The sequence below is a fragment of the Notolabrus celidotus genome, chromosome 23, assembly GCF_009762535.1.
Source record: "Notolabrus celidotus isolate fNotCel1 chromosome 23, fNotCel1.pri, whole genome shotgun sequence".
Classification (NCBI taxonomy): Eukaryota; Metazoa; Chordata; class Actinopteri; order Labriformes; family Labridae; genus Notolabrus; species Notolabrus celidotus.
Window position 1 is genome coordinate 4,757,599 of NC_048294.1, and position 25,227 is coordinate 4,782,825.

Genomic DNA, 25,227 nt, shown 5'->3' on the forward strand with positions numbered 1-25,227 from the left:
AATTGGTTTCAATTCAAATTTGCTTTATTGGCATGAACAAAGAGATGTTATTGCCAAAGCACATACATTCATACAATATTCATCACATACATATCAATCACATATTACATATATTACATATTCTATATGCATCAATGAATGATTACCCATACAGCATATCTCAATGTCCTCACCCGATGCGGCAAGCTCACAAAACCCCCACCCAAAATCAAACACCATGGGATGGTGCGTCCCTCAGGCTGTGACAAGCAGACACATATCTAACAGCCAGAGGAGCTGCTGACCCTTCCCCCAGGAGAACTGAAAGTTTCTCTTCTGGGGTTAATGTTGGGAAGTTTGGTACCATTTTAGTAATTTTCCTGTAGTGGGCATCTCTTAGAAAAGAGAACATGCTACAGTCTTTGTTACTGTTGGCAAAGATAGTCATGTTTGAGGACAAAAAAAAAGAACAACCTTTAGTTGTGTGTGAGTGTTTCTGTTTCTGCATGTAACTATGGAGCTTGGTGATGTCTAGTTCCACTAGATCCGTGTCCGGTCTGTCTCCAATCCGCTCCAAACTCTCTCGTCAATCAACACCCACCGGTTGTGTTTTCAGAACAGAGCACGGAGGAGGACCGCCGGACAGCTGGAGTCATGTGACCGAGGTTTTGGTGCCTGACTTCCTGTCCCACTCCGTCTGCTCTGTTGAGATTGATGCATCGTGCTCGGGCATTCGGCAAAAATAGAAGTCTTGTGTATCTGATCCAGAGGGCTCAGACCTGCCGGATCAGAGACACAGGCGGAGCGCAACATAGTGGATCCAGTGGAAGTTAACACATTGACTAGAATAGAAACCTATCAGATCCGGTGCTGTGACGGACCGGACTTGGATTGGGTGGAATTGGCTGTTATTTTGCAGTTCTTGGCGGTGCAAGGCTGAAGTGAGGCAGGCATGTAAATAACAAAATAACCACATGAATCTGAAGCTACAGTTGTATTTCCTCTTTGAGATTCGTACCGTCCTCATTTCAATTTGGAAACACAGTCAGGCTTACAAAGTGGTTTCACTTGTAGAATCATATATTTTAAAATAATGTCAAGGTCGTGCCCTTCTTGTTCTTAACTTGTCTGATCTGCATGCAAACTGTCCTCGTCTGTGTCCCCATGTTCTGGTCCTTTTGGAAGTCCTCTTCTCAGGTCATTTGGAATTAATTGGATTCCATTAGAGGGTTATATACAGATGTTATCGTCCTGTCTGGGAGCCTAATTGGGAATTTTCCTACAAGAATAAAAAGACCACCGGAAATTTGCAGGAGTCCAGTACAGGTTTATTATCTCACAATGTCTTCCTTCTGTTTCCACCTACTCTACCTATTTTCCCCATACACTTAAATGTCATTTTCCTCACACAGACAGAACATTTCTTCTGCTCAGACACAGTTTGCACTCACTCACCTTTTCTCAAAACACACACAACATATCCTCTCTCCCTCCCTCACCTCTGCGTCTTCCACACTCATGTCCTCGTCTCTTTCCGCTAACTGAATCAGCCTGGACGTGAGGCTAGAGCTGGCCCATTACTACCCCATAATGACATTCATTTTCGCCACAGACTACATTTTCTGCTACTCGTCTCTGCTTGTGTTTCCATTTTAACCCTTTAACTTTATCCCTTGTGTTTTTACCAAACACTGCTTGTCCTTTAGCGCTAATTACATTTCAAGCTCCAAGTTTTGCAGAGGTGGACGTAACAAGGGCGACATGTGAAAGTCTTCTCGTTTAAAAGCCTCATTTGTGGATGAGTTGTTGTTTTTTTGCGGTGTTCTGGAGAGTTTGGGGTTCGTTAAAGTCGCTTGTGAAAGCTTTAAGATTGTCCACAAAGTGTGGAGCAACAAGCATGAGGAGGATTAAATTGGAGGACGCTGTAGATATATAAATATCGATATATCCGATATATCCGATATATCGGTATAGCGGACACATTGAAGAAGTAAAGATATCAAAAGAATTTCCCCACATCACTGGGTGTGGGCGTGGCAGAGGGTCAAAGTTGGAGGTTTAAAGCATTTGCTCTTTGTACCGATGCTCTGATTACATTTCCAGGCCTTGTGCTACTTCGTGTAGTATTTTTTAATAGAGTTCTGCACAGTCAAAGCCCCTGTGAGGAGTCTTTAACATGTTTTGAAACAGATGCCTCTTTATGACCTACAAAAGACCACCTCAATCAACATGGACTGCTTCTATATTGTAGTTTTTGATTCCTGAAACCACTAATGGGGGTAAGCGCCAAACAGACGACTGACAGCACACAAAACACTGCTTGTCCTTTGCAGTAATTGTTGGGGTTTCAACATATTTGCTCCAAGTTGGAGCATTGGAAACATTACGAGGGAATTAAATGTTAAATCAGTGGTTCTCTTACATCTATAGAGTCTGCATATGTGTACAGAATCTCCTGGTAAGGGACAAGGTTTAAGGTTTTGTTCTGATCTCCGTTGACCGTCTGATGTGTATTGTCAGCTTGCACGTTGGAGCAAGCAGAAAGAGCTGGATGGCATTGTTTGTATCATAATTCTGGGTCCCATCAGTGGTTTCCTGTCATCAATTTGACAGCTTTTTTTTTTTAAGTTATATTTTTTGGCCTTTTTGCCTTTATTTTACAGGACAGCTGAAGAGAGACAGGAAATGTGGGGAGTAGAGAGTGGGGGAAGACATGCAGGAAATGGTCGACCGGCCAGGAATCGAACCGGCGACCCCTGCAAGGAGGACTGTAGCCTCTGTACATGGGGCGCTTAGACCACTAGGCCACCAGCGCCCCTCAATTTGACAACTTTTAACATAGAAGCTGTTTCAGCTCAGCAGTAATGAATTTGCCCCACATATACGGTCTACAGTCCTTGATGCAGTGACCCCAAGGCTCAATCCTTACCCTTACCATCAGCATTACTGTAGAGACTCTGTTGTTCTCAGTTGTGGTTCATTAAGTAGTGATTCCTTTGTTTGGTATCGAAAGTATCAACTATACCCCAAATTAGAGGATGGAACACTTACTTCACCAATGATCTTTAGAACAAGACAAGTAAGAGCTCTCTGGATCAGGCCCTTAGGTTAGGTTTAGGCACTCTAGGCTTGGTTGGGCTCCAACAAAACAAAACAAAGCATGACAATTCCATAAACTCTGCTGTGTTAAGAATACATGTCTGTTTAAATACCATGTTTGTGTCACGACTACTTTCAGTCCGACAGTATTGGCGAATGTTCCACTCCCTCTTCTTCTTAGTCAATGACGGTCACCAAGAATGCCCTTGTGTCAAATGCCAAATCAAACCTCTGGCAAAATGATAAAGAAAATGTCAGCAAGTGCCCACAAAACAAGTGTCAAAAGACATTAAGTAAAAAGATCTGATTTGTCAAACCAGTCAGAGACAGATTGACCGTATCTTGACCTTTTGATTTGCATTCATTCTCCCAATGTAGCAGCTAGGTCATTGGCCAAATGGGTCAAAATATGACACGGTTTTGGACACGGTCACTCAACTTGCTGTTTGGATGTTGCATGAATCCGGTGGTGTTGTATAATGTGCTGGAAAGTCTGCCTGGGGTTGCATTTTGGGGCATCGGGTGGGTCACACAAACCCTAACCCTTACCAATAGGGACAATTCTGCATGGTATCACATCATATTCTATCCCGTCATAACGTATCATATCCTATTTTCACTAACAAGACCACGCCCTTGTTCGTTATCATTATATTTTGACAAGACCTGCTGTAGTACGGAAACAAAACCACATCATTGAACATCAAAAACGAAACCACGCAATAGTACAGTTTTAATAACTTTATTTCAGTAAGTTTAAGGGTCGAAGTAAGGAGGGATGAGTAGGGGTCTTGGTAGATCTGCTTGAGCTGCTGCCTTCGCACCCCGTGGATGGATGGATGGATGGATGGAAGGATGGATGGATGGACATAGTGACAAGTTGAAGTGTCTTCCCACCATAAGAGCCAGAATGTTGACTTTATAACTTTTTGGTGCTTCTTGAAAGTTTGGGGGAAAAATGGTGACTTGATTTTCTGTTCCACGTACATAGGTCTATGTGATCCGCAAGCTCTGCTCTTTATGCATTTAAATCCACGTCCAAAGACTTTGTTGCCTAATTGCCCGCTCAATCATCTCCTAAGCGCTGGACCTGAATACCTTTAAGTGCCCTCTTTAGTAAAAGCAGAGTGTCTTGTATCTGATTTTGAACTTACCAAGAAGAGAGACCTTGAAAAAGATAACTTATACCTATGATTAAAGCATCATACTCAAGTTTTTAAAGTGTTTATAGGGGCGTTACAGCTTCTATTTGTATATAATGTATGTATCATTATGATGCTGTATGCCTCTACAGGAAATCAGTCTCTTTTTAGTCAACCTGCCAGGCTAGTAGGGTTAAAAAAAGGCCTCTCTCCATCCGCCAAAATGTAGAAATTGGTTATTTTCCACACTTTCAAGCAGGTGTTATTCAGCATAAGTCGACTGTTGGAACAAAATGACACACAGAAGAGCAACCTCTTGTGCAGCTATCCCACACAAATAGCTCCCCTTTTGTCCTCTCTCTGCATCCTGCATGTTTCCACTCCACACCTCTCTCTCTCTCTCTGCGAGTCATCCTCTCCACGCTGCAAAAATAGCACCTTCACCTGCAAGAGAGCAATTACACCGATTACTCCGAGAGGAGAAATAAGCATCGCTAACAAACCCAGCCGTTATACATACAGTTATATACGGTGAGGGCGGCTAAAGATAGTGACTACCAGCTGGCAGGTAAAGCTTGAGGCGGAGAGTCATTCATCACCTGATTAGAGGTTGCACATGGTGAGTTGTTTCAGTGCCGAGGCTTTAACAGAAGAAATATTCACTTCCTGTTAGCATAAATAGCAAAAAAGAAAAGTTCTTTTATTATTGCATTTAATCATTTGTGGGGGAAAAAAAATGAGCATCAGAGTTAGATGAATGTCTCCAATGTATGCAATTTTTTTATTGCATTTTTTATATTTTTTGTTCCAAACTTAAACAGGACATACATCTCAAACATACATTATATACAGTATGTACACAAACAAGAAAACAAAAGCAGGATGAGGACAGTGGGTGGGCGGCATCAGTAGATACTAGATAAAGTGTAAATTCATGTTAATATGGCTGATATGCTAATAAGGCCAGGAGATCATTAGTAAAATATAGTAAGTGAAAATACAGTAAAAAAAAATATATTCAAATATATGACCCCCCTGCTTCGCGTCAGGGTCTTGTCTCACCCTGTCGGGATTCTTTTTCCCATAACAACCTTCTTACCATACATTGTCCCTTACATAATGTCACCCAGAGACATTTTGGAACAACAGTGTGAAGGATCCCTGTGAGAATGTATGCAAAATAAATGAAAGCTAGAATGAGCCACAGCTAGTTATCGTAGCTTATTCAAGGATTCAAGGTTTTTTATTGTAATACAAACACAAGCTGTTGCATATGGGACGAAATTTTGTTTCTTAGGTCCCGTATAAAGCCACAAAGAACACACAATTAAAGGAAGACATTAGTAATATATAAAAATATAAATACAACCTACAAGCTTATGGAAATGACTCAAAACAATGGAAGCAATGTAGACTGGGTCTGTCCAATGAGAACAAAGCCTGCCCAACAGACCTTACAGAACTAGGCCGAGAGCCAGGCCCAGCCCTCAGGATGGTTTTTGCTACTTTTTTTTTTTACTAGTATTTCCAGTTAGCATTTTCCATTGCGCCATTTCATGGTATGCCCCTTTTCTGAAAAATGCTCCTGGCATGATGACGTAAATCCAGAAATTAAGGTGTTAAAATTGCATTATTTGCCATTCAAGTATGGAATTTGGCATAGAGTATCCTGACACATAGAGGAACGTTTTCAAGATAGGATTCTGGTGCTTGCTGATTTTAGATTTTTCAAAATATAATCCACAAATCTTAAAGGTGACATATCACGCTTTTTTCATCAATATATATTGGTCTAAGAGGTCCCCAAAAAATGTCTTTAAAGTTTAAGCTCAAAAAAACACTTTGAAATCAGATTTTGGCATCCCAGAAAAACCCTCTTTGTCAGCCCTGCTTAAAACAGTCTGTTTTCTCTCTGACCACGCCCCCTCAGGAAGTGTGTGTGTGGGGGGGGCTGAATATACACGGCTGCTCACAGACCCGCGTTACTTCAACCCTCTGAATCCAGAATCTGATCCTGACAGAGAGGCGCATGCAGCAGGACCTTTCTGAACCATTGGTCACAGATTTAGTGTTTCTTGTTGTTTTATTTGTCGGCATGTCGACGTGTGTCTTGGTAAACAGCGACGAACGTGTAGCTATGTGGCTATGCTAACTAGCGCTAGCACTTTTCCATGAAAAATACAAATCATCCACTAGATCTTCAAATCTGCAGACGTGGGGAGTAAAACCGACCTTTGTGTTTATTAAGACAGCCTACAACTAGCATGACTCCTTCCTAAGCTCCTTGTTAGCACACACGTGTGCATGGAATGAAAAACGGAGGAGGGGTTGAGTTGTATTTTATGCAGTCTATGGGCTGAACAAGCTCCGAGCTCTGACTTCCTGTTACAGACCGAATGTCATTGTGACGTATGAAAAACACTGAAAATGAAACGGCTTGTTTCAGCACACATTTACAGAAAGGTGGAGAAATCAGAACAGGGGCAGAATGGATTTTTTTCATTCTCAGGTTGTTTGCAGACATGCCAGGGACACATATTTCAGGTAGAGAACCATTAAAAAGTCGATTTTGCATGATATGTCAGCTTTAAGATCATAACCAAGTTATTCCTTATCTAGTGTTTTTTAAAAATATGAAACAAAACACGTGTGACGACATGGGATAAGCTAGGCTAACTATCACCAGTCTTTATGCTAAGCTAGGCCAACCTCTGCTGGCTTTAAGTGTTGTCACTGTCAATACCAACAATACCAATAGTCTTGAGCGTTACAGATTTGTGTCAGTTTGAGTCGGACACTCACGGTTATGGTTAGTGTTGATTCCATTTCCTCTCACCTTTCCTCCTCCACTCTCAATCTGACACACACACTCACACAGAACAGTCAGTTATGGCCTCATGACCCCTTTTATTAATATCTGGACATAAATCTGTACGATAATAAATAACTACACTGACAGAAATGATGTGCAACCTACAAGAAATGGATGTGGATTTTGATTTTATAGTTTGACTCATGTCCCGTCTGTTTATATGGACACCGTATGCGGGCTGTACTGCAGCCCATCAGTCTGATATCACCCTTTAATACAGTCAATGAGAAGTTATCCATCTTCTGCATGAAGGCTTATATCCAAACCATAATTTTAGCTCTGGGAAAGTTGCCATGACAACATCAGCACTTGTTGTGCTCCAGTCTTCAGACCATTGTCAGTCAGAGTAGCCCTTAAAAGGAAAGAATCCGATGCATCCTTGGCATCTCGTCGTTCCTCTTTGTTTGATATTCATAGAAAAGCGGGGGTGAGATCAGTACAGACTCCTTTTTCATCCCCTGCTTTGTTCCCTTTGTCCCGCGGCGACTCTTGACTTTATTCGGGCTCGACAGCCCGAGAGGTATTAGTTGTCAGAGCGTTCCAAGTATCAGTCTTTTATTTTCTGGATGCTTAAGCAAGTTGTCACTCTGTCTGTGAGGCTAAGCCGCCCATCACGAGCGCTGAATAATGATGGAGGAGATGGCATTTGAGAGAAGACAGGGGAGGGGAACGGCTGGAGGAGAGACAAGGTGGGGTCGAGGATAAGTCACAGCCAAGTACAATCTATTTTGGGGAAGTTGTACATTGACTTGCTAACAGGGCTAGGGGGGGCGGATGCCAGTCAGATCTGAACCTGGGCCAGTAAAACAGAATGAAAGAACTCTGAAAATGTCACAACTCAGTTTCATTGAGGCTAAAACTAGCCTAGCTTTTAACCATCGACAGCAGGCTAATAAAATCAATGTATTCAAGTCCCTTCCACTGATGTTCTGACAGCTAGCTTATCTTACTTAGAGGATACAAAAGCATGCTATGTTGATGGGAAACTGCTGTCATTGGAAGCAGAGAGAGCAAATTACCTCTGTTGTAACTGAAAATGAATAACAAAGACACATACGCTAGCTAGCCTAGCTGAGTTTGAGCTAGCAACACAAAAGTATAGCTACTGCATCAAGGCAAATATTACGTTAATGTGGACTCTTGACCAAATTATCAACCTGCTTGTCAACAGTCTCTTTTCATGTTTGCTAGCTTGGGCTCTGAATGAGCACCTCGCGTCTTGAGTCTGACGTAAAGCTAGCATAGCTGTTCAATCTAAACCTTGCTTTAAAATTAACATGTAGCTGTGTTGTACAGAGTAGCTGAAGTCCTAAGTTGATTATTTCAAACTCCTGAGCTCAACAACTACCTTGCATGCACAAGATTCTTCTTATCTTGTATGCACAAAATAAAAATGGTTACCTTTCCGGGACTTCAGCAGCCATGTTGTATTGAATTTAAGTTTTTACATATTGTATTTACTGTCATTTTTTAAACTGCTGAGTCTCTTTTGACAGTGTAACAGCTCAGTTGTTGTTATACTGCTGCGATACCAGGTAGCGCCACCAGGTGGTGACACCTTTCTGTTTCTGAAGCCCTGTTTTGAAGCCAATCATCGGCGGGTGCCATATTGCTGAACTTAACTTACTTCTGTTGTCAGCTGTGACTCTCATTATGGGAAACTCGTAATCTTAATATCTTCCAAACTGCTGCGTTAGGAAAAAAAAGAACCTCCCATAAAGTGTGCCAATCGAGAAATGAGCTATTCAGACTACCCTCGGTTTTTGAACCAGGCTGTAAACATGTTTATTTCTGCTGTAAAGATCGGCTTTTTTAATTAGGTGTGCATGTAGTTTCGGGTACTTTCGGAGCCAGCCTCTCGTGGACACTCAAGGAACTGCAGTGTTAAACACTTCCACATTGGCTTCAATTCTCAAAATTTCATTGCAGACTTACACCTTATACCTTTTTCCATGAATGTGTCCATGAGATGACCTGACAATCATTCAGACTACTGATAGTACCTGATAACTCTTACAACAATCAAGTACAACCCCAAGTAAAGATAGAGCTGCCGCCTGTAGTGGTCTGTATCAATGAACAGTTGGAACCTCTGCAAGAAAGTCCCTTTACATGCAGATACTCAGGAGTCCAGACATTTTTGGACAGAGAAAAAGTTATTTTGATCTTTCCTTTTAGAGGAGCTGCAAGACTTTTAAACTTTGCTTTCAGAAAAGTAATAGTTTGCCTCAACATGGTCAGAGCAAGACTTGCAAACTCTGACATGGCTGAAGATGTGGAAGCTGTCATAGACCAGGATCCCCATGTGCCTCACAGAGAAAGAACAACTGAGTACTCAGATTACTGGGAGGAAGTGTCTGAATTGGATGTGACAGAAGAGGTGGAGCCTGAGTACTTCCCAGGTGATCTTGAGGAAGAGTCTGACTTGGATGTGAGAGAAGAGGTGGAGCCTGAGTACTTCCCAGGTGATCTTGTGGAAGAGTCTGAATTGGATGTGACAGAAGAGGTGGAGTCTGAGTACTTCCCAGGTGATCTTGAGGAAGAGTCTGACTTGGATGTGAGAGAAGAGCTGGAGCCTGAGTACTTCCCAGGTGATCTTGAGGAAGTGTCTGAATTGGATGTGACAGAAGAGGTGGAGCCTAAGTACTTCCCAGGTGATCTTGAGGAAGTGTCTGAATTGGATGTGACAGAAGAGGTGGAGCCTAAGTACTTCCCAGGTGATCTTGAGGAAGAGCCTGAATTGGATGTGACAGAAGAGGTGGAGCCTGGGTACTTCCCAGGTGATCTTGAGGAAGTGTCTGAATTGGATGTGACAGAAGTGGAGCCTGAGTACTTCCCAGGTGATCTTGAGGAAGTGTCTGAATTGGATGTGACAGAAGAAGTGGAGCCTGAGTACTTCCCAGGTGATCTTGAGGAAGTGTCTGAATTGGATGTGACAGAAGAGGTGGAGCCTGAGTACTTCCCGGGTGATCTTGAGGAAGAGTCTGACTTGGATGTGACAGAAGATCTGGAGCCTGAGTACTTCCAAGGTGATCTTGAGGAAGAGTCTGAATTGGATGTTACAGAAGAGGTGGAGCCTGAGTACTTCCCAGGTGATCTTGAGGAAGTGTCTGAATTGGATGTGACAGAAGAGGTGGAGCCTGAGTACTTCCCAGTTGATCTTGAGGAAGAGTCTGACTTGGATGTGACAGAAGAGGTGGAGCCTGAGTACTTCCCAGGTGATCTTGAGGAAGAGCCTGAATTGGATTCGACAGAAGATCTGGAGCCTGAGTACTTCCCAGGTGATCTTGAAGAAGTGTCTGAATTGGATGTGAGAGAAGAGGTGGAGCCTGAGTACTTCCAAGGTGATCTTGAGGAAGAGTCTGAATTGGATGTGACAGAAGAAGTGGAGCCTGAGTACTTCCCAGGTGATCTTGAGGAAGTGTCTGAATTGGATGTGACAGAAGAGGTGGAGCCTGAGTACTTCCCAGGTGATCTTGAGGAAGAGTCTGAATTGGATGTGACAGAAGAAGTGGAGCCTGAGTACTTCCCAGGTGATCTTGAGGAAGAGCCTGACTTGGATGTGACAGAAGAGCAGGAGCCTGGAGCTGATCACAGAGAAAGAACAACTGATGGCACCTCAAGAAATCAAATTGTAGTTCGACGTCCTGGGATTGTTGTAGATGCTTCAACCACCTTGTCAGTGCTCGGGCTTTAACAAGTAAGTATTCCTAAATGCAAGAAAACAAGATGTTGCCTGTAAGCACTTTCAAATTGCAGTAAACTTTTTTATGCCTCTTTGGTCCTTTCATTGTGAAGTATTTTTGCCCTCTTAAACGCACAATAAGGGAACAACTGCAGTCAGCAGCGATCCCATTTAGTCGGTTTCAGGAAGGTAATTACCAGCAGAGCCTTGGAGTGCAACATTATCCAAAACATTCACCCTCTCGTTGCAACGCTGAGAGGGAAGCAAATCAGACTCAAAGCACTTCGGCAAGCACTCAGAGGATACACACGCCCAAAACAGAGGTCCCCACACACGGCTGTAATTATTCTGAGACCCCCTTTTTTTAAAAAGCAGAGAGGAGGAGCAGCAGCTGGGACCGCTCAGACCACCGATACCCTCAGACTCAGACCAGCTCTGTGATGTATGGTCTATCGTCGCACTGTAAATGAATGCAGAGGTGAAAAAATATGCACGTAAAATCAAGCAAAAAATAAAGATTGTCTTGGTCTTTTATTATTATGTGTAAATAAAACCAAATTAATTAGTACATGTCACTTAAAGGTGACATATCACGCTTTTTTCATCAATATATATTGGTCTAAGAGGTCCCCAAAACATGTCTTTAAAGTTTATGCTCAAAAAAACACTTTGAAATCAGATTTTGGTCTGCCTGAAAAACCCTCTTCTTCAGTCCTCCTCAGAACAGTCTGTTTTCTCTCTGACCACGCCCCCTCAGGAAGTGGATGTGCCCTCGGCTCTCCGGCACGTTGATCTAATGTTTACATGTTGGCTGAATATACACGGCTGCTCACAGACCCGCGTTACTTCAACCCTCTGAATCTGATCCAGAATCTGATCCTGACGGAGAGGCGCCTGCAGCAGGACCTTTCTGAACCATTGGTCACAGATTTAGTGTTTCTTGTTGTTTTATTTATCAGTATGTCGACGTGTGTCTTGGTACACAGCTACGAGCATGTAGCTATGTGGCTATGCTAACTAGCGCTAGCACTTTTCCATGAAAAATAAAAATCATCCACTAGATCTTCAAATCTGCAGACGTGGGGAGTGAAACTGACCTCTGCCAGAAAGGCAGCAGGACCTTTCTGATGGATTGGTCACGGATTCTGTGTTACTTGTTGTTTTATTTGTCAGTATGTCGACGTGTGTCTTGGTACACAGCTACAGCTACGACATGTAGCTATGCTAATTAGCGCTAGCACTTATCCATGATAAATAAAAATCATCCACTAGATCTTCAAATCTGCAGACGTGGGGAGTAAAACCGACCTTTGTGTTTATTAAGACAGCCTACAACTAGCATGCCTCCCTCCTAAGCTCCTTGTTAGCGCACATGTGTGCAGGGAATGAAAAACAGAGGAGGGGTTGAGTTGTATTTTATACAGTCTATGGGCTGAACAAGCTCCGAGCTCTGACTCCGTGACAGACCGGATGTTGTTGTGACGTAACAAAAACACTGAAAACTGAAACGGCTCGTTTCAGCACACATTTACAGAAAGGTGGAGAAATCAAAACAGGGGCAGAATGGATTTTTTTCATTCTCGGGGGGTTTGTAGACATGCCAGGGACACATATTTCAGGTAGAGAACCATTAAAAAGTCGATTTTGCATGATATGTCATCTTTAAACGAAACTAAATGTGTGTCTAGACAGGGTAAACTCCATTCAGTGCAATACAAATTCCTCAGCTCTAACTTGAAATATGCTCCTGTGACTATTCAGACATCTTCTCATTTATTTGATTTCATCCATTCAGCCGGCAATCCCAGACAGTCCTCGAAATGGAAACACGGTTGTAAATAAAGATGAATGGGGAATTTACGTCACACAAAAGGCTTCATCTGAATGAAACAATATTTGATTATTTAGCATGATTCCAAAGGATCTGATTAACTCTGATTAAGAAGCACTACGGATAGAATTTAAAGCCGCAATCAGTGATGAACGGGCCCTTGCACAGGGCATGTTGAAGGATACAGGAAGTGATTATATTTTGATCTATCTTTCCTTTCTTTCCTTTTTTATTTATTTGTGTTTTGTTGCAATGACAGATAAGTTACTGGGTTATGTTTTATTTGACCCTTTTATTTATTTATTTACTTATTTATTAATGTATGTTTTTATTTATTTAGTTAATAATTCATGTATTTATTTAATAATGTAGTTATTTATTTATTTATTTATTAATTTCCTTTTTTTCCTCTTGTTTTTGTTTATTGAAGCAGATACACTATTTTTCTGTCTTATGCTATATAAAAATCTGCAAATATAGGAATGTTACAAAACAATTACAAAAAGATAAAAAATGAATACATGTTTAATGCTAAACACATAGAACAGTGTATCACTAGTTTCATCAATAGGTGTGCTTTGAATTTGTTGGACAATGTTTCTGTAACAGTTAAATTTTCTAGGTCAGTAAACAGTAAAGATTTTCATCGAGTGGTCTTGTGGATTTTTTTGAAGTGGAACACAAGAAAGGAGTTGTTAGTGTGTTAAACTAAAGCTTCATTAAGTGGAAATCTGAACTCTGCATTATTCAGGCCCTGAAGCTTAGCTTAGCTTAGCTGTGTGCTATGAATATTTCATTTGTTTTATTCTTTGGTTGTTTCACTTCTTGATATAACTGTTTTATCAGCTTTTTAAAAAAAATGTATGTCTGATGGCACCTTGTAACTCTGGTTTTAAAAGGTCTGTTAATCAGTGGTGGACAAAGTACACATCTTCATTACTTAAGTATAGATAGATAGATAGAAGTATAGAAGAAGAATTTGGAGTAAAGGAGTCCCCTGGGTTTGGTCTTCAGACGACCTATTACCCTGACTAGAATGAATCAGGGCCTGTGGTGCAGTGGTTAGCACTGTTGCCCCACAGCAAGAAGGTCCCTGGTTTGAATCCCCGTCCAGGCAGGTGTCTTCTGTGCAGCAGTTAGCATGTTCTGCCTGGGTACTCCGGCTTCCTTCCACCATACAACAACATGGTGACTAAATTGTCCAGATTTATGACTGGTTGTTTGTCTTTACATATTGAGATGGACTGGTGACATGTGCAGTGCATCTCGCCCAATGACAGCTGATTATATAATACAAGGCTCCAGCTGCACCCCCACGACTCTCAATCAGGTAAGTGGTAAAGTGATGGATATAAAGTATTTTTCCTGAGGGAAAAAGAAAATCACTTCCTTCTGCAGCCACTAAGTGGTGCTGATTGTGTTTTCACGTGTGGCACCTGAATCATTGCCCTTTGAACTCTGTTGGAGGCCACTTTGTTTGTCAGTGAAGCCACTGAAGGAAACCACATAATGGGATTTATTGGTCCAAGCTTCTACATCCGTCAGATTGGAACCACCAATACAAGAACTGTGAGTACAGGTTTAAAGACACACCTGTATTTACTTTGATGTTGATGTTTTGAGGAGATGATTGGATGAAAGATGGCCGCCCAGTTTAACTATCTCACCCTAGACTACCCGAGGCAGAAATGAGATACTTCTACTTTCTGAGATAAAAACCTGAAAGTTAAATTATAGTGCTTTCTATATTTGCTTTAAAAACCATGAGACAGGGGATGATGCTTGGAGATCCTTGGAAACACCGCTGCGTTTCCAAGATCCTCTGAAGATAGCTTTCTGGACCCACATGGTGGCATCATTTGCGAGTCTACCACAACTTCTGCTCCACATGTCAGCTGGGATTTGTTCACCTTGCACACGCCGTTTCCACTACTCAGCTAAACTCTGTAAGCCTGTTTTTCAAGCAGCACAGTTAGCAAGAAAGTTTGATTACAGCCTCAAATGCCCCTGATTTAGAGGCAAATGCTTTAAACAGCAAAATTAGATTCAGCTGCAAATTTCCTTTTATAAACCGTATTAAGTACTTGGCAGAGAAAGCAGGCTCAAATCCAGCGGTTTTGTCTTTTGAGGCCACTTTTTGCAGATGAATGTGCAAACGGCAGAGCGTGGAGCAAATGAAGATTAAGCCCACATTGTAAATCCACCGGGACAGGCCCAACTCTTCTGTCTGCCACTTATCCAGATAGCACAGGGATAAAGAGACAAACAGGGAAGTGTGTTGTGCCAATAGGATAAGAGCTTGCTGTCCTATTATGCTCAAATGGGAAAGTAGTTTGGCACTTCAGAGCTCAGCACTGTAGCGTTGTAGACTGCAACAAGTAAAACCTAATCTACATCCAGAGTTCTACTGTACGGTGGTTTAGTGCACAAAATAAAATGTGCTTTTCAGGACTGAAATTGGTACAAAAGGAAGGAATATGCACACAATTACAGAAGCTGTGGACGAAAGGAAAGTAACAGGTTGATTTGGAGGCATATCTAATGTTCTTTATGTTATGGACCAGGGGTGTGTGCAGACTTTCAAGTGGGGTGGCCCTGCAGGGGTGGCCTAAAACAAAACCCAATGCATAGGCTGCTCTAATCACATAAAAATACAGATGTTTTTGTACTTTTGTGCCACTTTTTAGTTTTGCAAAGTAACCGGTGCTGTTGGTATTAATGTGTTAATCACATGGACAGTATAAATAATGGACGGAGTATCCGTGATGTCACCCATCTGTTTCTGTAGCGCTGTTTTGAAGCCAGTCGTCGGAGAGAGCCATATTGGAAATGCAGAAGTAAATTTAAATTTAACCAGGGCATCAGCAAGAGGAGACTGTTCAGCTAAACGTAGGAAGACTGCATTTGGACAGTCTGCATTTTCAGTCGGAGCAGCAGGAAAATGGAACTCAATCCCGACCCACATTAGAGACTGTACAAGCCTCAGTGTTTTTAAAAGTACACTGAAATTATGGCTCAAGGAAAAACAATCATGTGATCATCTGAATGCATCAAATTAGAGACAATGAAATGTAATTTTAAATGTGTCGTTATTAGTGATGGACTGTGTTGAGTAGCGTATGTATTGTTTTAAATGCTAGTATGTTTTTTTACCGTTTGTATTGTACATTCGTTAACATCTTCCTGCCCAGGGACCACAGATGAAAATTAGCTTAGAGCTAACTCAGGCTTGACAGTTTTTGTTTTGCATGGCCCCTGTCAAATAAACTAATAAATAAATAAATAAATTCTGTCGTGGTAAAGAGACGGGCTTTGAGCCTCCTCGCTAACAGCTACAGTGTTCCTGCCTGTCAGTCAAGTCAGCTGTGCCTCTCATTGGAAGACTCGTAATCTCAATATTGTCGAAATTGCCACGTTATGAAAAAAATTCACCCCCCGCACAGTGTGTGCCGATCGAGAAATTAGCTATCCAGACTACACTCGTCTTTTGAACAAGGCTGTAAACATGTTTATTTCTGCTGTAAAGATTGTCTTTTTTGACTTGGTGTGTATGTGGTTTCTGGTATTTATGGAGCCAGCCTCTAGTGGACACTCTAGAAACTGCAAGTTTTTTTGCATTGACTTGACGGCCAGAAGTTGCCACTTAAGGTGTGAAATTAACGCATTAATTTCTATAAAACCACGTCTTTTTTGTGCCTTTCAGCAAACCATAGTCCAAAAGCCGCAGTGTCTTCCTGCTTCCTGCTGTCGCTGTGATTGAAAATCAGAGGTCAGTTGACGCGCTGAAAGTTATATGCACTTTGTGTCAAACTCACCAAAATACTTCAAGTTTGAGCTACAATTCGAGTTAAGCTAAGCACTAATGGAAGCTAATCAGGCTGATGCATAGACTGTAAATAAAAATGGACAGCGTTGCTCCGCCTCTTCCCGTTGTGCGGTTCTGAAGCCAAAAAATCCCGCTCCTGGGCGCAGCCATTGTGCAGCCAGAGCCTGTGAAGCCACTGTAATAAGCTCCGCCCTACAGCGTAACGTCACAAGACGCTGTGTGTCCTTTTGAAGTTTCCCTCTACGGCGGCTGTGAATCAAAGGAAACAGGAAGTAAAACCCCGTTTTTTAAACTCTAATAACTAACGAAAAAGAAACTTTTCAGGAAAAAGAGGCCTTGGACACAAAACAGTCAGATACTAACTACATATCACCACAGCATATAGATGTGAGAAATATTCGTACAACGTGTATTTGTTTTTTAAAGTTTCACTGCTCCCCCATTCAAATGAATGGGGGAGACAGATTTTTTGACCTATACTGCAGCCAGCCACCAGGGGGCAGACACACGGCTGAAAGCCTCACCACCAGGGCCGCGTCCAGCACGCTTGGGCTGATGTCAGTGTAACCGCCTCACGCAAGCTAGCAGAGCACTGTTTCGGAGGTTGTGCAACGCCAAACCTGTGGAATTCACTACATAGAAGGTGTTAGCTACAGCGCTTGCTAAATGGGTGGCCAGTAGACGTTGTGACTCACGGCTAAGGGACGTCCTCAGGTCGGCGTGTTTTTAAACGTAAAATAATGGAATTTTAAATTCAGGATTAATAATGTTGTCTGCAAAGTTATTAATGACATAGATAGTCTTAAACAAATTGGTAAAAATGGATACAGGGAACATGGACCTGAACAATTTGGGTCTACACTAACAGTTACCGAAGATGGATTTCAACTGGTACCATTAGTGAGACATAAAAGTGGTTTTGAAATCAGCTCTTTGAAAACTCAATTACCAGATATTATTGAAGTGAATATTTGAGGGGCTCTAGAGAGGCGGAGTTAGCCCCATACTGGCAGGAGTTTAAGATTGAATCTGAAAGCAAACCTAAAGGTACCAGAGCAGCTGAAAAGTTTAAGGAAGATTTATCCGAGAGTCACTAACTGGAGTGGACAAACTGGGATTGAAGGTAAATGGAGAAAGCCGGCAGAGGGACAGACAGGAAAACCAAAATGGGCTTACTGAATGAAGACTGAAGGCAGCTGAGGAGACTAACGTAAACAGACTGGTTGTGGACAACAGGAGAAGGCTGGCAGGCTGCGAGGGATATTCATCAGGAAGTTGATGGGATAAAGCAGGATGTTGAAGACTTGGAACCCATTTCTCTGGCAGGCGAGCTTCTCTCTTAAGGGGATCAAAGAAACTTGACGAAATTACATTTTCTGGCTGAGGGTGCTCTCCCGAAAAGCCAGGAGTGATGAGGAGCAGCTGGGCAGAGGGACATCAGCTGGGTAGATCCAGAAATCGAGAGCTTTAAAGCAGGTCTCTCCAGCAGGACAAACAACCACATTTTAATGGAAATAAACAATTTTAATTGGATAGGGTTTGAGTTTAGCTTACTTTAACCTGACAAAATTTAGTTTTTTAACATTTGCAGATCACCACAAGAAGCTAGTTTTTTTTTCTCTCTACAAAACCACTAGCTAGCTAAGACAGCTAATTTGGGCAACCAATTTGACCTGCTAGCTATAGAATATGTCCCAGGTCATCTGTGACAGTGGTTAGCTTACCAGTTTGCCTCATCTTACAACATTGTTAGCTAGTTATGTTAACAATTCTGAGATTCAATCCCTCTTGTCGTCTCTTGGTACCAACATAACGATAAAACTCAAGTGCCTCTTCAACAATCACATTTTTTTCAACATTTATGCTAAATTTTAAAAACAATTAAGATCACCAGGCTATTTGCATGATCTAATCCAGAAAAACTCTTCAATATAGCTTTGGTTTAATATTTTAAGCTGAATGTAAAGACATAATTTAATGGCATTTATGCAAAATTCCAAGACGGCCTCCTCTTTTGGAAGTCTTGTAAGTAACAAAGTCATGGTAAATGTAACTCTTCTTATCTCATCATGGTTGGAAGACAAGTCCATCCTGTATGTGTATAGTCAATGATGCACAGAGAAAGTTACTTACAGTTGCTTTAAAAATACTATTTGTTATATATACTATTATAATACTATTTGCTCTGTCCACAGGGGGCGCCATAATAAACAGAAACTTAAAGTCTCATGCAGGAGGTTTGGCTTCTTTTGCTACACTGCTTTTTGTAGAGGTACAGGAGACATTTAAAGCTGGGGTTGGTACTCAGATTAAGATAGACTTTTAGTTATACAGGTTCATAGTGATGGGAACTCTTAGAGAACCGGTTCTTTTGGCTCGGCTCACTACAAAGAGCCGGCTCTTTCGGCTCCCAGGTGGCTCCTCAGATTTTTTCTTGTTTAAATTAATGCATTACCTAAAATAATGTAAAATGAATTACTAATGTAAAAAACTTACATTATATCAAATGTGTATTATTTATCAGGCTTTATTTATAAAATCAACATGGAGCAGAGTGCTACAAAAATTAAATATAAAGTACAAAAACAAGACTCATCTCAGTTAGACAAAAAGGTCCAATCTCTGATCGTATATTATTCATAAACTTTTGAACACCTTTATTAACAGCAGGTTTATTGACTGTCTTTATTCTTCTAATTGCACTGGAGGGATAAACAGTTCTAATGTCCATGACCTGGATGACTGAGAACCTTCACAGACCGATCTAATGGGCCTTTGCAGGTTTTTTGTGGACCCTGATTGTTGACATTTTCACCTTGCACAGTCTACACTCTGCCTTTAAACAGTCAATGCCTTTTAAATGTGTCCAAAGTTTCCTGCGTTTCCTGCAGTCACTGGTTTTCTCACCTTTCAAGTGTGTTCTCTCTCTGTTGCGCATGTTCTCCCTCTCGTCTCCCTCCTGTTGGTGTGCTCACTGTGTTGTGTGTCTCTGACCCCTCCCCTCCCCGTTCTGCTCAGTGTAGATGCCACCATGTCTTGACCAATCACGTGAGGCTTTAACAGAAAAAAATGAGAAAAATAAAAAAACAGCTCCCAGTCGTCAGGAGCCGGCTCCCCGGTCGTCAGGAGCCGGCTCCCGAGACGTCAGGAGCCGGTTCCTGACGACTGGGGAGCCGGCTCCCCAGTCGTCAGGAGCCGGCTCCCCAGTCGTCAGGAGCCGGCTCCCAGTCGTCAGGAGCCGGCTCCCGAGTCGTCAGGAGCCGGCTCCCGAGTCGTCAGGAGCCGGCTCCCCAGTCGTCAGGAGCCGGCTCCCCAGTCGTCAGGAGCCGGCTCCCAGTCGTCAGGGGCCGGCTCCCCAGTCGTCAGGAACCGGCTCCCAGTCGTCAGGGGCCGGCTCCCCAGTCGTCAGGGGCTGGCTCCCCAGTCGTCAGGAGCCGGCTCCCCAGTCGTCAGGAGCCGGCTCCCCAGTCGTCAGGAGCCGGCTCCCCAGTCGTCAGGAGCCGGCTCCCCAGTCGTCAGGAACCGGCTACCAGTCGTCAGGGGCCGGCTCCCAGTCGTCTACTTCAAAGAGCCGGCCCTTAGAGCCGGATCGTTCGCGACCGACACATCACTACTGGTTCAAATTCTTACTGCTGAGTGAGACATGAGTTGACGTAGTGCAAAAAACAAACGATGTGCTGAGGACCGCTTTTGAATCAGTCACAATCATATGGTCGCAAATCAGCAGTGCATGTGAGTGCGGGCGTCGTTTCGGAGGAGCTCCGAGGAGAGGGGTGGAGGGGTTAGACGGAGTCCTGAGGAAATGCTACATTCAAATTCATGCTAGTTTTCCATGCCTACCAACCCTAGCTTTAAGTCTAGTCTAATTTATTGCAACAACACATTGAAAGCTTCTGTGAAGAACTCTTTGTGTCGATTTTGGCGCCCCCTGTGGATGAAATGTTACTACATCTCTTTTGTACAAATGTATCATTTTTTAACAAAAAAAAATCTCTGCCTGCAGTCTTTGTAAAGTAAAGTGTATCACACATCCGAACCTGTGACAGAGGATTCAGACAATTCAAATGAACTTAAAGCTGGGGTTGGTAATCTCGGAAAACCAGCATGAAATTTGAATGTAGCTTTTCTTCATGACTCCGTCTAACCCCTCCCCTCCTCCCTTGGAGCTCCTCCGAAACGACGCCCCCCCGCTCACAGGCACGAGCGCCGCTGACTTGCGACCATATGATGGTGACTGATTCAAAACCGGTCCTCACCAAAACATTATCATAGTGAAAGTTAAAAACACAAACAAACATGGCTGCTGTTAGTACTCACAACTATCATGCTAGCATTATCCAGTTGTACCGATGACACGATATCAGGAGAAAAGTTATAACACATATATAATACTGTAACAGCTCTACTGTTTGTTAAACGTGTTCAGTGTAGATGCTCTTAATTCCTACAGTGTTGACGGTTAGTGAAGGCATCAGGAAAGGTGTAGAGTGTGCGAGCGGGAGAGAGGAGAGACAAGAGGAGAAGTTCTTCATTCATTCAAACATTGATTGTTGTTTTGTTGGTTGGCGTGATCACGGCCGACAGTGACCGGTTATTAAAACTCAATGTGTTCACGAATCGGCTCGTCATCCCTACAGCATCCGGACGGACGCTACAGTACATCTACATTTTCTGTAGGACTTAGTAAATGTCATTCATTCTTCTGCTTGTCAGAGCCCCCGTGGTGAGAGCTTATTAGACTCTGATCCGGACTACAGTCCTGAGCAAAGCACCTCATCAGGTCAGAGGGGACAGGACTGAGGTGGAGCGAGAGGGGCAGTAAATAGAGTCAGGGGAAGCAGGGGCTGGGGACGGGGACTCGGAGGAGTGCACGCCGGGGAAATGTACGTGCAGGAGGAGGGCAGAACGGCTGGACGGGATTTGATTGGTTTAAAATTTGGGGAGCCAAAAAACGGTGATTGGTTGGTGTTTTCCCAGGTTTACTCCGGCTGTAGATAGCAGCTTTTTTTTACTCTTTTTTAGGAACACATCATGTATTGATTACCATCAGGACATAAAGATCATTTTAACCAGTATAACAAAAAGTGTATCTAAATCTGATTACCAACCCCAGCTTGTTAATGCTGATGGTCTTGTTGGCTTTGTCAGGTCATACAGAGGCATTAATATTTCAGTCTGTTTCATATCAAGCTCAAGATTCCTCACAGGAGATTTAAAAAAGACATGAACAAAGTGCTTCACAGATATTGGCACAAATGAAAAAATACTGGTATACCGGACAAATATCAAGTTAGAGAGGAGTCATGTAAATAATCCATGTGAACACAGGTGCAGGGTAGCATTGTGTCCTGATGGTATTTTACCTCATCACAGGTTTTGTTGATCTTATAGCAGCAGTGAGTAATTCACATCACAGCCCAGGCTCTGAAGCTACAGTACATCCAGCTTGGCGTCGGCATGTAGCAGTTGTGTCGTCTTTACGACTGCGACAGTTGAGCTGAGAAACTGTCATAAAACGCAGCGTGACGACGGCGTTCATCTGATTTAATCTCCTCCAGTCTGAAATGATGCAGACGCCACATCAAAGAGGGGTTTTATCAAGCCTGAGGAAATGACTGGTGGCATTTCGAATGTTTATCCGCTGCTGGAAACTGTGTCATATAAAATCACTTCATGTTTACAAAGCACACACACAAAGCAAAGCACAGACTACATTGAAACTTCCTCCCCTGAGTGGATACACAATCTGCTTTTTTACTCTCAATGAGTTGATTTTTTTTTTTTCATCTCAGGCTCGCTCACTGCAAGCTTCGGGCAATTCAATTTCCTTTATGGTCCATGTGCTGGAGAGTGTATGATGTGAACTTGTTTGGGGCTGTACAGTGGCCTATTAGACGGAGGCTGTTCAGTTTAGTTTGCAGGATGAGTTTAATGGAGCCCTGGGTGTGTTTATAATGTCTGCTGCAGCTTCACTTTGAAATGACTTCAGGGATAATGGAGAGCTGGAGGGACACTGAAAAAAAAACACAAAAACAGATTTGAGTGGTCTGTTTATGAACCTCACAACCTTTGATGTGCTCTTTGATAAACTGGGAACATTGTATGCACAACAGGTGGTGTGGTCACAATTGTGAAGTTTGGCTTGGTTCAGACACTTTCACTGCTTGTTAGGGATGTAGGATACAGAGTTTCATGAGCCAATACCGATTATGAATACCATTCTCCTGATGTCAGATACTGAGAAAAAGAAATCCTGATTGTCTCTCTAAATTTTGTATTTCACAAAGTATAGTCCATGCACACCTGAGGGTCAGAACTCTGCATACTCACTGGACTAAAATCAGAAGTCTGCGGTAAAGCTCATGTCACTGACGTTGCGGATCAGACTGTAATGCGAGTCAAGATCACGTCAAACATGGCAGCTATCTACGACTTATCTCTTATTCTCCTCAATCCCTCTTTCTAGACCCAACTCTGTCTCAGCAGATGTGTGTCTAACATGAGTCTGGTCCTGCTGGAGGTTTCTGCCTGTTAAAGGAAGTTTGTCCTTGCCACTGTAACTTGCTAAATGCTGCAAAGTGCTCTGCTCATGGTGGATTAAGATGAGATCAGACTGAGTCTTACCCATAGGCTGTATCAATAATGGACGTAGTATCCGTGACGTCATCCTTCTCTTTCTGAAGCGCTGTTTTGAGACCAATCGTCAGCGGCAGCCATATCGCTGCTGTCCAGCGATTGTGACGTAACCTCCTCGCCAACAGCTACAATGTTCCCGCCTGACAATCAAGTCAGCAATGCTTCTCATTGGAAGACTCGTCATCTCATTATCTTTTGAAATTGCTGCATTATGAAAAAATTCAACCTTTACAGTGTGTTCCGATCAAGAAATTAGCTATCCAGACTACACTTGTCTTTTGTACCAGTCTGTAAACATGTTTATTTCTGCTGTAAAAATCGGCTTTTTTTGAATTGGTGTGTATGTGGTTTCCGGTACTTCCAGAGGCAGCCTCAAGCGGATCCTTGATGAACTGCAGTTTTTAGCACTTCCGCATTGGCCTCATATTTTCAGACCGGAGGTTGCCGCTTGGTCTTACCCTATCTTTGTGTTGGGTCTCTGTTCATAATTTGACACAGAGTACGGTCTAGACCTGCTCTGTCTGTAAAAGCGTCTTGAGATAACGTTTGTTGTGATTTGCGCTATACAAATAAAGATTGAATAATTGGTACAGGATACTGTTTAAATACACCTTTAGCTGGTGATATTCTTTGTCTTCTACCTTTAGAAAAAGGTGAGCAAGTGCTGTTAATTCACTGATTCTGTCATCGATGAAGTTTGTTGTGATTTGGCGCTGTATAAATAAAGATTGATTGATTGTGATGACGACTTGTCAGGTGACTTAGCAGATTTGTTGTGTTAAAACTGGAGGACTTTGTTTCTTCCACTTAGTATACTTTTTGCACGTTTTGAAATTAAGAAGAAAGGTACTTTATTGATCCCAAGGGGGGAAATTCAATTTTTACACTCATGCTATTTTGGACATGCTACACATACAGTTTTTTTGGTATATACATACAAATGCACACACATGCAGTGAACATGCTTAGGGAGAGATGTCAGAGTGAGGATACTGCCGTCAACCAGCGCACCCCGGGCAGTTGGGGGTTCGGTGCCTTGCTCAAGGGCACCTCGGCAGTGCCCAGGCAGGTGAACCAGCACCTCTCCAGCCACCAGTCCACTTGCCAAACTTTGTCCATACTGGGACTCGAACCAGCGACCCTTCGGCCAAGTCCCTATGGACTGAGCTACTGCCGCCCCCAAAATTATGATTGTGCTAACCTCTGAAAAAGTGAAAACATCCACACCGGTGACGCCATCAGAAGATAAAAGTGTTAGCCAACAATTGCCTCTTTTCTATATTCAGTAGACAAGGACAAGGAGTTATCTCTCCTAATATTATTTGTCCTTTTCAATCTGTTTTGGTCTCCACCAGTGCTGTAGAAACCTGACCAGCTCTTTTAGCCCTTGAATACTCTAGAAATGATTCACGTCTCTTGACCTCTGAGGAGAGAGCTACATTTTATTTTTAGAACCAGTTGTCTGGACTTGGAAGTTTGGCTGCATTATACCAGAGTGAGTGGCAGAAGAGAAGCAGTTACAGAGACAGACAGCCGGAGAAGAGCAATTGAGGGGAACTCGGAAGAGAAATCTAGAGAGGGTAACAACTGAGAGGGGAGGCAAAGAGAGACGGGTGAGGAGTGCAATGAGGCGACGACAGAGTGACACAGTAAAGCAGATGAGAAGGAGAGCGAGAGACGGACAGCATTAGATTTTAATGAAGCCCTCAGTGCATCACACAATCTGATCGGGTGACACTCCAGAGACAACAAAATGGCGGGAGTGTTGGAGTACGTGTGTGTGAGAGAGCGTGTGTGACAGATGTGATGTGTAGCGCAGGCCTCTTGTTGCTCGTACGCTCTGGCTGCCCGACAACCAGAGTGCCTCTGCAGTGCAGGAATCTGAGTCACTCGGTTGCAGACCACTGCAGCAGCAGCAGCAGCAACGACCCTCCGGATGTCTTTTATTTTCGTGCGTAAAAAGAGGACGGCGTGACGAGGTTCTCTGATTAACAGCTCACGCTTTATAGGCAGCACTGATGTCCCATAATGACGGTGAACGTGCTTGTACCAAACAGACAGCTAGTATCTACAGACCCTTTCACACACACACTGCTCTCCTGAAAATGTACCAACATCATGTGAGAGGGCTGTTTCTGTAAACACAAACAGCAGAAT

The 25,227-nt window shown here is 42.8% G+C and overlaps 1 long non-coding RNA gene across 3 annotated transcripts in view; it reads left to right on the plus strand.

The window, feature by feature from the left end:
- Positions 1-14,013: 14,013 nt before the first annotated feature.
- Positions 14,014-25,227, plus strand: part of LOC117807026 — a 165,176-nt gene continuing 153,962 nt past the window's right edge. For all 3 annotated transcript variants that reach the window (XR_004629895.1, XR_004629894.1, XR_004629896.1), the window contains exon 1: positions 14,014-14,177. This is a non-coding gene — a long non-coding RNA (uncharacterized LOC117807026). The remainder of the gene's footprint in view (positions 14,178-25,227) is intronic.